The 14,021-nt window shown below is 43.3% G+C and overlaps 1 long non-coding RNA gene across 1 annotated transcript in view; it reads left to right on the top strand.

The window, feature by feature from the left end:
• Positions 1 to 13,691: 13,691 nt before the first annotated feature.
• The window catches only part of LOC119281658, a 1,546-nt gene continuing 1,216 nt past the window's right edge, over positions 13,692 to 14,021 (top strand). Inside the window, exon 1 of the long non-coding RNA XR_005138500.1 lies at positions 13,692 to 13,844. This is a non-coding gene — a long non-coding RNA (uncharacterized LOC119281658). The remainder of the gene's footprint in view (positions 13,845 to 14,021) is intronic.

The following is a 14,021-nucleotide window of genomic DNA, read 5'->3' as shown; positions in this document are numbered from 1 at the left end:
GAGAAGAACTGCTGTTGATTACAGGTTCCACACTAAGGAACAACATGATTTCTATGAGACTGTGTTGTTGGATAAGAAGCCCATAGTTTGTGACATGATGTGGGTAGACTGGAAATACATGAAGGAAAATGAGGATTACTACCCAGGAGTATTTGACAGCTTTAAGGCTTGTGGTGTTGATGATTTTGTTGGACAGAAGTTCACAAACTGGAATGATGAGCTAGTTATGCAATTCTACTCCATAGCTCATTTTTATCCTGATGGCAGAATTGTCTGGATGTCTGAAGGTACGAGATACCAATCAACTATTGAGGAATGGGACAATCTGATAAATGCCCCAGAGGAGAAATAAGATGGCTTGGATGTCTACTCCAAGAAGAAAAAGGATCACAATTCTATGTCACATATGTAAAAGGAGATCCTAGACAAAGCACTTGAGACTTTCAAGTTTGGGTCTGTCCATTTTCTTCTGTCAGGGCTGCCAACGATCAACTAGATCCTTAGGCACACTCTTTTACCCAAGTCAGGTGACCACAACATGATCAGAGGGCATGCAATTAATTTGCTACACATATTTGATGTGGCACAGAAATTCAAGGTCATGAGCCTCATGGTTGAGACTATCAAGAGGACAGCAGCAGATCAAAAGAGAAGTTGTGGTTATGCCCCACAAATCCAGGAGCTGATCAACTAAAAGATGGGCACATGCAAATATCTGTTGGATAAGGAACACTTTGTTCTCTATCCAGACTTTGAGGACAATCAAGTTGTGATGAATGAGAATGAACCATCCTCAGTGCAAGCTCAAGAGAAGAAGAAGAAGGCAAAGAAGGAGAAGGCTGCCAAGATGACAACTCTAGAGGAGGCATCTGAGTACTTTTTGAAGAGCAAGCAGGACCAGCTTGGTTACTTGGTAGCATCAACTCTGAGGATTGAGAAGGGGTTGGCCACCCTAACTCAAAACCAGGAGAGCCTGGAAAGAATCATGGAACAAAAATTCTATGATTTAGATGTCAAAGTAACTGAGATTCAGTCAGTTGTGGAGCAGCTATAGGATGACATGCAAGAGAGGAAGGGCAGGACACCTACTGATGCATTTGCCAGAGTGCCTCGAGCTCAGAGATCAGCTGCAGAGCGAGTGACAGACACCAGAGCCACTTCATCTGCACCAGCTACAGCTCCAGTGCAACCAGCTCCAGCACCAACTCCTTCATCTCCATCCACATCAAGTGAAGTCTTCGTCCAAGGAGCCATCTCTACACCACCAACTGAAGACCAAGCCCGAGAGACGAAATAGTACTATGCATTTTCTAGGAACTTTTTGGTAACTTGTTGCCAAAGGGGGAGAAAAATGTATAGATCATAGGCTTCGAGAGAGAGAGAGTTTGCTTTTGTTCTCTCTTGTCTTCGTGGTTGAACTTTATTTGATTTTGCTTGCTTGAGATACTATGCTATTATCTGTGAGACATTGATGATCATGTGTTTGATCATAAGCTACACTTATGCTTGTTAAATGATATTATCTTATTTATCTTTATATGATCATTCACCTTTCTTGGTGATCAGTGCATGTATTCAATCTTTATTATTTTGAGCGCTCCACCAAGATGTATGTGACAAGGAAGAGTAACCCATGAGCCTAATTCCTTGTGCATTTGCAGTCCAAAGAAAATCTTATACTATGCACAAATTTAGGGGGAGCTCTTGCTTATCACATACTTCTCAAAGCAACAATGTTGTTTCAATCTTATCATATTTGTCGAAGCTTTGATCTGTATGTTGTCATCAATTACCAAAAGGGGGGAGATTGAAAGTGCAACTATCCCTAGGTGGTTTTGGTAATTCATAACAACATATAGCTCATTGAGCTAATACTATTCCAAGACAAATATTTTAGGAAAGCTCAATGAATGGCATGGCATGGATGATGAAAGTGGATCCCTCAAAATATTAAGGATAAAAGGATTGGCTCAAGCTCAAAAGCTCAAGACTCTACATTTTATATTTTAGTGATCCAAGATCACATTGAGTCTATAGGAAAAGCCAATACTATCAAGGAGGGATGAGGTGTTGCTTGATGAGTTTCTTGCTTCAAGTGATTAGTGATATGCTCCAAAAACCCTCAACTACTTTCTCATATCCACATATGACCTAAACCTAAAGTCAAACTCGGCCCCACCGATTCTTTCTATCTGGCGCCACCGAGTTCAGATGTCATAGCCACTGCCACAAACCCTAGGCAAATCGGTCTCACCTATAGGGATCTCGGTCTCACCGAGATGGGATTGTAATCTCTCTATTTCCCTTCGTAACGTTTTGGTCTAACCGAAGTGAGCGATCGGTCCCACCGAGATTGCAATGTAAACTCTCGGTTTCCCTTTCGTAACATTTCGGTCTCATCGAAAAGAGCAAATCGGTCCCACCGAGTTTACCTGACCAACTCTCTGGTTAGCTAATTACCAAAATCGGTCTCAACGAGTTTGTGTAATCGGTCTCACCGAGATTACGTTATGCCCTAACCCTAACCATATCGGTCCCACCGAGTTGCATGTCGGTCCCACCGAAATCACTAACGGTCACTAGGTTTACTGAATCGGTCCGACCGACTTTGTTGATTCGGTCCCACCGAGATTGGTAAATTCTGTGTAACGGTTAGATTTTGTGTGGAGGCTATATATAACCCTCCACCTCCTCTTCATTCGTGGAGAGAGCCATCAGAACAAACTACACTTCCAACTTACCATTTCTGAGAGAGAACTACCTACTCATGTGTTGAGGGCAAGATATTCCATTCCTACCATATGAATCTTGATCTCTAGCCTTCCCCAAGTTGCTTTCCACTCAAATCTTCTTTCCACCAGATCCAAATCCTATGAGAGAGAGTTGAGTGTTGGGGAGACTATTATTTGAAGCACAAGAGCAAGGAGTTCATCATCAACACACCATTTGTTACTTCTTGGAGAGTGGTGTCTCCTAGATTGGCTAGGTGTCACTTGGGAGCCTCCGACAAGATTGTGGAGTTGAACCAAGGAGTTTGTGAGGGCAAGGAGATTGCCTACTTCGTGAAGATCCACCGCTAGTGAGGCAAGTCCTTCGTGGGCGACGGCCATGGTGGGATAGACAAGGTTGCTTCTTCATGGACCCTTCGTGGGTGGAGCCCTCCGTGGACTCGCGCAATCGTTACCCTTCGTGGGTTGAAGTCTCCATCAACGTGGATGTATGATAGCACCACCTATCGGAACCATGGCTCAAAAATTACTGTGTCTCCAAATTGCGTTTGAAATCTCCAAACCCTTCCCTTTACATTCTTGCAAGTTGCATGCTTTAATTTCCGTTGCTCATATACTCTTTGCATGCTTGCTTGAATTGTGTGAAGATTGCTTGACTTGTGCTAAGATAGCTAAAATCTGCAAAAGACTAAAATTGGGAAAAGGTTAAGTTTTTAATTGGTCAAGTAGTCTAATCACCCCCCTCTAGACATACTTCAAGGTCCTACACGACCAAGGGAAGCCGCGCTCCCCCTTTCCCCCAGTCCGAATTGGACAAGGAGGGGGGCGGCGCCCCCCTTTCCTTCCCCTACCTCTCCTTCCCTCTGCTCTCCTACTCCCACTTGGAAGGGGGGAGTCCTACTCCCGGTGGGAGTAGGACTCCTCATGGGGCGCGCCTAGGGTGGCAGGCCTCCTCCCCCTCGTCCACTACTTTATATACGGGGAAGGAGGCACCCCTTGAAGACACAACAATTGATCCCTTGGATCTCTTAGCCGTGTGCGGTGCCCCCCTCCACCATAATCCACCTCGATAATATCGTAGCGGTGCTTAGGTGAAGCCCTGCGTCGGTAGAACATCATCATCTTCACCACGCTGTCGTGCTGACGGAACTCTCCCTCAAAGCTCGGCTGGATCAGAGTTCGAGGGACGTCATGCCGTGCGTTCGGTACTTGGATCGGTCGTATCGAGAAGACGTACGACTACATAAACCGCATTGTGCTAACGCTTCCGCTTTCGGTCTACGAGGGTACGTGGACAACACTCTTCCCTCTCGTTGCTATGCATCACCATGATCTTGCGTGCGCGTAGGATTTTTTTTGAAATTACTACGTTACCCAACAAGGTGTAGGATGAAGATGGTCTCTCTCAAGCGACCCTGCAACCAAATACAAGAAATCTCTTGTGTCCCCAACACACCCAATACAATGGCAAATTGTATAGGTGCACTAGTTTGGCGAAGAGATGGTGATAAAAGCGTAATATGGATGGTAGAAATATATTTTTATAATCTGAATAAATAAAAACAGAAAGGTAGCAATTAGTAAACGGGCACAAAAACAGTATTGCAATGCTTGAAAAGGAGGCCTAGGGTCTGTACTTTCGCTAGTGCAACCTCTCAACAATGCTAACATAGTTGGATCATATGATTATCCCTCAAAGTGCAGCAAAGAATCACTCCCAAGTTCCTATTAGCAGAGAACAAAATATAGAAATTGTTTGTAGGGTATGAGACCACCTCATAGCTATTCTTTCCGATCTTCCTATCCTAGTGTTCGTACTAGAACAACGCAAGCTATTCTTCCCGATCGATCTAATCAAGAGTTCGTACTAGAATAACACCAAAGCAAATTCATATTGATAATACTCAGTCCACACAAAGAACTACAAGGAGACCCCAAAGTTTCCGTCGGAGAAAAACGTGCATCAACCCCTATGCATAGATTACCCCAATATCACCGCGGGAATCTATGAGTGGGAATGCCATAACACATATCAAGTGAATCAATAAGATACCTCATTGTCACCTCAATTATTCATATTGCAAGACATATATCATGTGTTCTCATCTCTGAATATTCAATCCGACAAGACAAAACTTTGAAGGGTAAAGATTCAATTCGTCGTAACAAGAGTATAGAGGGGAGAAACATCATATGATCCGACTATATTAACAAAGCCCATGATATAGATCACGAGAGAGAGAGAGAGAGAGAGAGAGAGAGAGAGAGAGAGAGAGAGATCAAACACATAGCTACTGGTACAAACCCTCTGCCTCGAGGGTGGACTACTCCCTCCTCATCGTGGTGGTCGCCAGGATGATGAAAATGGCCACCGAAGATGATTCCCCCCTCCGGCAGGATGCCGAAACAGGTCTAGATTGGTTTTCGGTGGCTACAGAGCCTTGTGGTGGTGGAACTTCTGATCTAGGGCTACCCCGAATGGTTTCGAAATATTTGAGAATTTATAGTGCAAAGAGGGGGTGCGGGAGGCCACCGAGGTGGGCACAACCCACCAGGGCACGCCAGGGGGCCCTGGCGCACCCTGGTGGGTTGTGCCCTCTCGGGGCACCCCCAGGTGCAGCTCAGGCCCATTGGGTTCCTTCTGGTCCATAAAAATCTCCAAAAAGTTACGCGGTGTTTGGACTCCGTTTGATATTGATTTCCTACGATGTAAAAAACAAGCAAAAAATAGCAACTTGCACTGGGCACTGGGTCAATAGGTTAGTCCCAAAAAATGATATAAAGTTGCTATAAAATGATTGTAAAACACCCAAGAATGATAAAATAACAGCATGAATACTTTATAAATTATAGATACGTTGGAGACGCATCACTAGGTCAGGGGACCCTCGAGGGGCCCACGAGGTAGGGGGCGCGCTCTACCCCCTGGGCGCCCCCTCTTGCCTCATGGCCGCCTCGCTGCGTATCCGACTTCATCTCCAAGTCTTCTGGTTTCCTTCTGGTCCAAGAAAGATCATCGGAAAAGTTTCATTCCGTTTGGACTTTGTTTGGTATTCCTTTTATGTGAAACTCTAAAATAGGCAAAAAACAGAAACTCACACTGGGCTCTCGGTTAATATGTTAGTCCCAAAAATAATATAAAATATCATATAAATGCTTATTAAACATCCAAAACAGATAATATAATAGCATGGAATAATCAAAACTTATATATACATTGGAGACGTATTAGGTGGCTCAACCAAACCCTAACCACCACCGCCACCGGCCCCTCCCACCTCCTCACCCCCCATTGTCACTGATGGATGACATCATTGGGCTAATCCCGGGTGATGAATGCGACGGCATTCCCTAGTGCTGCGACGTGTATCCCCAGTGGCGAGAGGCTCAACTCTATGTCGATTGTGCGGCAACTTGGCGGTGATGTCGATGAGGGTACCCATGCAACGGTTTTGTATCCTAGTGCCCAGCTGCAATCGGTTGATGCTTTGGCTGCGATAGGCCCATGAGATCAGTTTGATAACTTTGTTTGGGGAGAAAGGGTGGGGTGGTGACCCTTCCTCCATGCTCAAGGATTCTTCACACCGAGTTCTCATTGCGTTGGCTTCTCGATCGGCGAAACAATGGTTGTTGGGATTTTGCATCTGGATGGTCGCAACTAGATATGATTGGTGGTTCCTATACGGGGGTTGGAAGGCTGGTTGCTCCAAGCAAAGGCTTGCATGGCAGTTGGTGGCGCCCGCACACCATTCTTCCTCGGGGGCAGTCATTGTGGAATCTCCTACCTTTTCCACCCTAGGGGCATGTCTTTGGGTGAAAACCTAATTAAGGTCCTAATTGGAGGGTCGGGCAAAGTTGTCATACCCACGTTGATTCCCTCATAGGGGGTGTCTTGAAGACTATGGCCACCCTACACGCTCCCCTGAGTTACATGTGTAAGGCATCAAGGCCGGCAGCTGCTCGTCTAATGATGTAAGTCATTGGTGTTTCAACTCGTGTGGCACCAATGATGGTGGCAAGAAGAGTCAGGTCACAACATGTCCTTCGTTGACATGTCCCTGTGTTTTTCCTTTGTGTATTCTTGTTGTATAGCGGTCACGTTGGAACTGCGTGTTGACAGGTGACTAGTGGCAACAATGTCGTATGAAAGGTAGGTTTTATGTTTGGCAATCTCCAATGGACACATCTAGCACTATTAGTGCAAGATGTACTTTTCTGTTCTGCAGACCCGTCACCGAAGTTGGAGCTTTCTAGTCCTCGCTGCCTTTGGATGATTGCTTGGCATAGGTTTACATGGATCTCATGTGTCAAACGCAATGAGGGCTCTTGGTTGGTTGTCGTAGTCAAGTCAGTGTCTTTGCTTAGGGATAAGGTATGATGATGACAGTTTGCTGGCAACCATGATGGACTTCCTCTCTTCGGTGGTGTATGTGAGTCCTCGTAGGTAGTCAAGTCGTCAGAATGCCTTGTATATATTTGTGGGCTGTTGTACTAGTCTTTGCGTGATTTTTGCTAATTAACGGGAAAATTATCCTATGCTTAATTAATGAACTACGCCATAAAGGTTCAATTTCAAGAAAATAAAAGGAAATATTCTTAAGGGTCCTAATCCTTCAAAAATTTGGTGAAAATCATTTAAATTAAACAAATCCCTAGATGTGTCAGTCACCTGCAGCACCCTAGGAGTCTAGTCCTCATCTAGCCATGCTGTATTGATTCGAGTTGCAATCATGTCATAGCGAGCCATACTACAATGATATATGTGATGGTGTTTCATTGCCTATATCTGGAGAGTTAGGTCTACAATATCCCGTTTTGTTGTCTACATCTGGAGAGTTAGGTCTATAATATCCTGTTTGGTTGTCTACATGGAATCAAGTGTGATTAGTCAGAAAATAAGACCAGATGGATGTGAGAATAACATTCCCATGAGTTTTCTAAATCACAATTGGGCTCCTGAAAACCCTAGCCATCTCATATGTTAACCTCGCGCCCCATGAGCCTAATCACGCCGCTATCTAATACCACTCTAGTGCAAGGACCAAAAGAGTCATCGTTGGGAAGTATTACAACCAGGGGCGTAGCTAGCATAGAAGCATTGGGTGCAGATGACACCAACAAAATTTAGCTGATAAAGTAGCGCTTTACAGGTTCTCGATGCGTGAACCCAACAAAAAAATCATGGTTGAACCCATTGAGTGGCTAGTTGCACTGGACAAAAAAGCCTTTTTACTCCATGCATTTAGTGCAAGTTGTGCATGCCCAAATAAAATAAATCAATTTGGTAGCTTGCAGTAGACTAGCCGCATGATCTTTAGATCGAGCTACTTCACCACCATAATGAATAGAAGCAAATAAATCTTTTTCGCGAACGGAAAATAAATCTGAATACTCTTGTCTCTTTCATCGCCCTCACGCTGGCAGATGGTAGAGGCGCCGGCATACAAAATATTGGTATCATCTCTCTCACCTCCCTCACTCTGGCAACCGGCAGCGGCAAGCCGACAATTGCTATTCAAAATATTAGTACCAGCGATAGCATATTCTGTCCCTCTTGTACAAATCTTATCCAACCTTAATTATCTGATTGCAAAAAGAACAATCATTATATAAAGATAGGATAATAAAGCAAGTACTTCAAAGCCACCCTTATATGCAAGCAAACAAATGATATGCTACTGCTAGTCCCACACATTGTTCAAAAAATCATCTGATTCAGCGATTTATCGTTTGATTTATCGCTACTCTTGGGTCGACCGATAAGATTATGCCTATCTTCGCCGTTTATCATTTGGGATTTATCGCTATGACAAGTGAGTTATAGGGAATTTACCGATAAACCGAGCCTATTCATAGCACTATGTTTGTAAAAAACTATGTTTATTTGTGTTTTGTAGCCCTTGGTATGCAATATGTACTGTTGTCCTATTTTATTTGTGATTATACGAGGACTCAATGGCTAGGAATCTAGGTAGCACTTCTGTCTAATATTCTTTTGGTGTTGAATACAACATATTTTAGTGGTGGGGACATGGGATTTGCAAAAATGACCGATTAATAGTCGACCGATAAAATCAATTAATCGGCTGATTTCTGAGTAATCTCTAATCCTTAGCCGACTGAGACATTAACAATAAGCGATATCCTCAACATTGGTCCCACATAGCCTTTAATCAGATAGAAACATGTTTAAATTAGTTGTCATATTCCGACTAATCTGAAGGGAATTCTAGAATACAGTCTTAATAAAGCAAGATTGGGATTGGGAGAAGAGTTATGTATTGAGGAGCTTACTGAAGCTATCTGAGTTTTATCCAGATGATTTTGATTCAGATAAACGACATGATGTTGGTCCTGATGGAAATACCGATCTTGCTAAATTAATGGTGCAAGGCAAATAAAATTACTATTTTTACTTTGGTCTATCAACCTGTAAAGCTCATATTGCCGGTCTCCATGGAATTAATTGACCGATGCTAATGATATATAATTGTTGTCAATAAAATATATAATAAAATGGGTAATTAATCCAAGAGTGGTTTTCTAATTTGCTAAAGGATGGAAGTTTTTTAACATTAGTAAGTAGTGACGATGATGTGACCGATCTTTTTAAGAACATGAAAGATCGATCAAAGAAACTTAGAAATGATGGTGACTCTACATGTTCCGCTTAATAGTACTTATTTACAACTTAAGAAATTAACATGTCATTTCTCTTTTTTACAAGGAATAGCTAATCTAACTGCCCATGAAAGTACAAAGTCGTGCGTTTGACAACTTTATTTGAAACGTGTGAAAAGGGGTTTTACGTTTTCATTCAACCGATATTTATACATTATGTAGTTTATGTAAAAATTATATGTGGTATGATATTTCGATTCCTTATGTTGTCCTTTGAGTGTTAGTATGAGGTTGTAAAAATAATCTGAGGTAGAGATATGTATATATTGTCGGGGTGGGGGGAGGGCATTGGCCCCCACCTTGGATAAGTTGTGAAGGATTCTGGGAGAGCCTAGATTTCTAAGCAGCCTCTGCCACTAGAGACAATAGTTAGTTCATTCCCAAATTCTTAGTGAACTCATTGGCAAAACTTCCTGGCTCCACCCCTGCTCCTTCTATCAATGAAAAGGTATGCAGCTTGCGTATTCATGAAAAAGATTGCTTTTGATACCTCTGACTCCATGATGTTTTTTTGGGGCTGCCAACGAGATATTAGAGGTTTAAATCTCTGCAGGAGTTTGGTGACGGCGCAAGGATCACCCAACCCCTCGATGGATTGAATCCCCTAGGGGTTGATCGACTACTGAACAAGGGTTTATGGGGAACTATTGTTCGACGTTCAGTTTCGGCCCACATCATGCTGTGGAGGCCCGCGGCTCACTCCGGAGGCTACCATGGAAGTGCGACGCCAACATTGACAAAGGTCGTAGGTGTGTACATCTCTAACTTCCATCAGCGGATGAGGGAGTTGGATGCAGCGCCTTCACCGACGGGGAGGTGAGCACGTGAGGCTGCCATTTAGCTCCTCGATCTTTGTTTTCGCTTTTCCATTTCAGCTATTGCACTGTGATGTTTGGTTCTCCCCTGTCATTAGCAACTCCGTTTTTTGCTACTACTTGGTTGTCATGGATGATCACACCCACTACACATGGACATTCCCCCTGTGATGCAAATCTGACGATTATGTCGGGGTGGGGGGGTGCATTGGCCCCCACCTTGGATAAGTTGTGAAGGGCAAAACTTCCTGGCTCCGCATACCCCTAACAATAATGCACGAACCACTGTCAACGAACCATCGGTGATTTTGACATTATCTAGTACAGCTGCCTGCTCGTTTACATTGATGTAAAAAAAGGGTGCATGTTTTAAGCCTGCCCGTTACTTTCTGATGAACCCAGACACTCGAGACCAGAAAGGAGCAGAAGGATGCCGACAGATCACTTCACCAAGCCCAGGACGCCAGCTCACCCCACCTACACACCGAAGCTCGTTGGACGCCTCGCCCCACCTACGCACCAGAAGCTCGTCGCCCCGAGGAGGTACGTGTGCCCGCGTTTCTTTTTGCATCCTCGTTCGCAGGTCACACTTGAGGGATTTCACGGGTCAAACGCCTTCGCTTGACTAGCGATCAGTCCCTAGAGCTCCTTCTCCAGCAGCCGGATCTCCTGCACTGAAGGGGGAGAGGGGCCTCCTTCATGGCTTTTGTTTTAGCCTGACCCGTTGAAACGCCATCAATTAAGCACTTTAATCAAAAATACACTTACCAAGGCCAAAGATTATCATGAAGGCTAATTAAACGGAATCCTATCAAGCAAGACACAGACAGGGCAGGCTGCATGAGTTGAATTTGATGGTGTATATATATTATAAAGGAAGAATGGATTTTCAGGATCTTGAATTCTGCAAAAAATATTCATACATGTAGACGTGTTGCATGACAGGTGAATGGATAATAACTTGATTGGCACACGGCCTCCTAGCCTCCTCTCCAGGGGCGTAGCTAGCCTAGAAGCATTGGGTGCAGATGACACCAATAAAATTTAGCTTATAAAGTAGCGCTTTACATGTTCTCGCTGCCTGAACCCAACAAAAAATCATGGTTGAACCCATTGAGTGGCTAGCTGCACTGGACAAAAAGCCATTTTAGTCCATGTATTCAATGCAAGTTGTGCATGCTCAAATAAAATATATCAATTTGGTAGCTTGAAGCAGACTAGCCGCATGATCGCATGCCCAAATAAAATAAATCAATTTGGTAGCTTGCAGCAGACTAGCCGCATGATCTTTGGATCGAGTTGCTTCACCACCATAATGGACAGAAGCAAATAAATCTTTTTTGAATGGAAAATAAATTTGTATACTCTTGTCTCTTTCATCATACTCATGCTGGCAGATGGTAGCGGCAAGCTGACATACAAAATATTGGTATCATCTCTCTCACCGCCCTCACGCTGGCAACCGGCAGGGGCAAGCCGACAATTGCTATTCAAAATATTAGTACCGTCAATAGCATATCCTGTCCCTCTTGTACAAATCTTATCCAACCTTAATTATCTGATTGCAAAAAGAACCTTAGTTATGTGTTGAGGAGCTTACTGAAGCTATCTGAGTTTTTATCCAGATGATTTTGATTCAGATAAACGACATGGTGTTGGTCCTAATGGAATTACCGCTCTTGCTAAAGTAATGGTGCAAGGCAAATAAACTTACTATTTTTACTTCGGTCTATCAACCTTGGATAAGTTGTGAAGGATTTTGGGAGAGCCTGTATTTATTAGCAGCCTCTGCCACTACAAACAATAGAAAGTTCATTCCCCAATTCTTAGTGAACCCATTGGCAAAACTTCCTGGCTCCGCCCCTGATTACAACCCTAATTTATATTCGACATGGTGGAGGAGAAAGAATATTGACAATCTACAATAGTTGAGTTGACAATTCAATCCCGCTTGACCACAAGTACTTGATCAAATGAATTTATTAAGAGCAATGATAATAAGAGTGATTCCGTTGTTGCAGGTTACAAAATGTAATTGAAAGCAACAAGATAACCAACAATTATCAAGTACTAATTATCTCAAAGATAGCAAACAGTTATGGAAAACATAGGCATGGGAGTGAATATTGGGACGTCGCATAGATGAGACATGTCATCAATCGTAGCCTAGTGCAAATAATAAGCACATGTTTTCTCACTTCCGTAGGCATGTATTTCTTATTTAATTGGAAGTGAATGTGTTCGTTTTGAATAATTTGTCCAACACATGTTTTCATCAAAAATATGTTCTCAATAATCAAGTATAAATGTGCAATATATAAGTACAAAATTTCATGAATATCTAGTTCTAGTGTAATATACAAAAAACACATAGATTGATATGTTTTTTTCTATTGCTGTTGTATTTGGTCTAGATTTTGTCTTTTGTGTAGCCTGCAAGTAACTGTATTATTGAGTGGAAGTTTACAAATACTTGGAGTTAGAGTAGATGTATATTTATTTGTAGAAAAAACTTGGCTTTTTAAGAACTTATATATTTGCTTCATAAGAGTGAATCGAATAGATTCAATTCACGTTATAAGAGTAAAAATTCCATGGGTCCTTTCCGCTCTAATCAGATAATAATAGGTTACGGACCCACTAAGCTCCTACCTTTTCATGTTTACAACATAGTCCCTACGATTAATTTTACAATCAGGCCCCTATGTTTCTATAGAGATAAACCCAACCCACAATATGAACCATAAAAGAAAAACATCTACTAAACCAATCACAAGAATACGAGAAATTCAACATAATGTTTCCTACCCCCAAATTTTCTTGTCTTTCCCCAAATGCTAAGGAAAAGATGATGATTGAGTCAAAAGAAAAATCTATTTTTGGAGTTTTATCAACTTTGGTTGTGTAGGTGGGGACCTCGTATCTCCAGAGTCCTCATGTGAGGAATTGCGAAAGAAATTTTTGCAACCAAAATGTGAATTAGATCGAAGCACGAGCTTGCTAGTTGGTTTATTCCTTCGCGGCTAGTCCAAAAACTAGAAAAATATATTGCCAGAAGTTGATAAGGCAGCATTTCCATTTCTTCTTCGGGGAAAAAAAGTGCCAGCACAATTGGGATCCAGAGTCCATGTGTGAACTAAAGAGGATTTTCGGTTCTCATAATATTACCTACCATCAGGCACCCCCACTAACATTTTTTTGCGAATACGCAAAGTTTGAGCACCCCCACTAACTCACACGCCATTTTGGCATCTCGCTGACACTGACGCAATTACCTCCGGGGATAAATAGATATCAACGGAGCTTGAAAATATTGGATCGATCAACACCTCGTTCGGATGTAGACATTGGGCCTCCGAATTAGATATTGGCATTGGTTGGACCCGAATGCCATTGTTCACATGGTCTTGGTATTCAGACTTGGAAATGGACCCAGATATTGGCCCGTCCGTGCAACACGCGCGCCTCCCCTTCTCCAATTCAGAGCCTCACCGCTCGGTTTTCCTTGGTATTCGGTAGCGCGCAAGGTCCCCGCCTCACTTACCGCTTCGTCTCGCTCGAGGAAAAGGAACAGGCGCTGGAGAGGAGAAGCGGCGCGACTCAGAAGATGGCGGCGCAGGTGATGCCTTCTCCCTCCTCCTCTAATCCCTCGTCCTCCTCTCTTCTCGCTACAAAAATCGATCCATACCAAGGCTGCTTCTTGCCTGCCATGGAAAGCGCCCTCCTGTCCCCTGTCTTCCCCGTCATGGCGACCGAGGAGGTCCCACCCGGCAGCGGTGGCGGCTGCCTCGTGCCT

Source organism: Triticum dicoccoides, chromosome 3B (genome assembly GCF_002162155.2).
Source record: "Triticum dicoccoides isolate Atlit2015 ecotype Zavitan chromosome 3B, WEW_v2.0, whole genome shotgun sequence".
Taxonomy (NCBI): Eukaryota; Viridiplantae; Streptophyta; class Magnoliopsida; order Poales; family Poaceae; genus Triticum; species Triticum dicoccoides.
The sequence above is the reverse complement of the archived record's forward strand: the minus strand, read 5'-3'. Positions and strand labels throughout refer to the sequence as shown.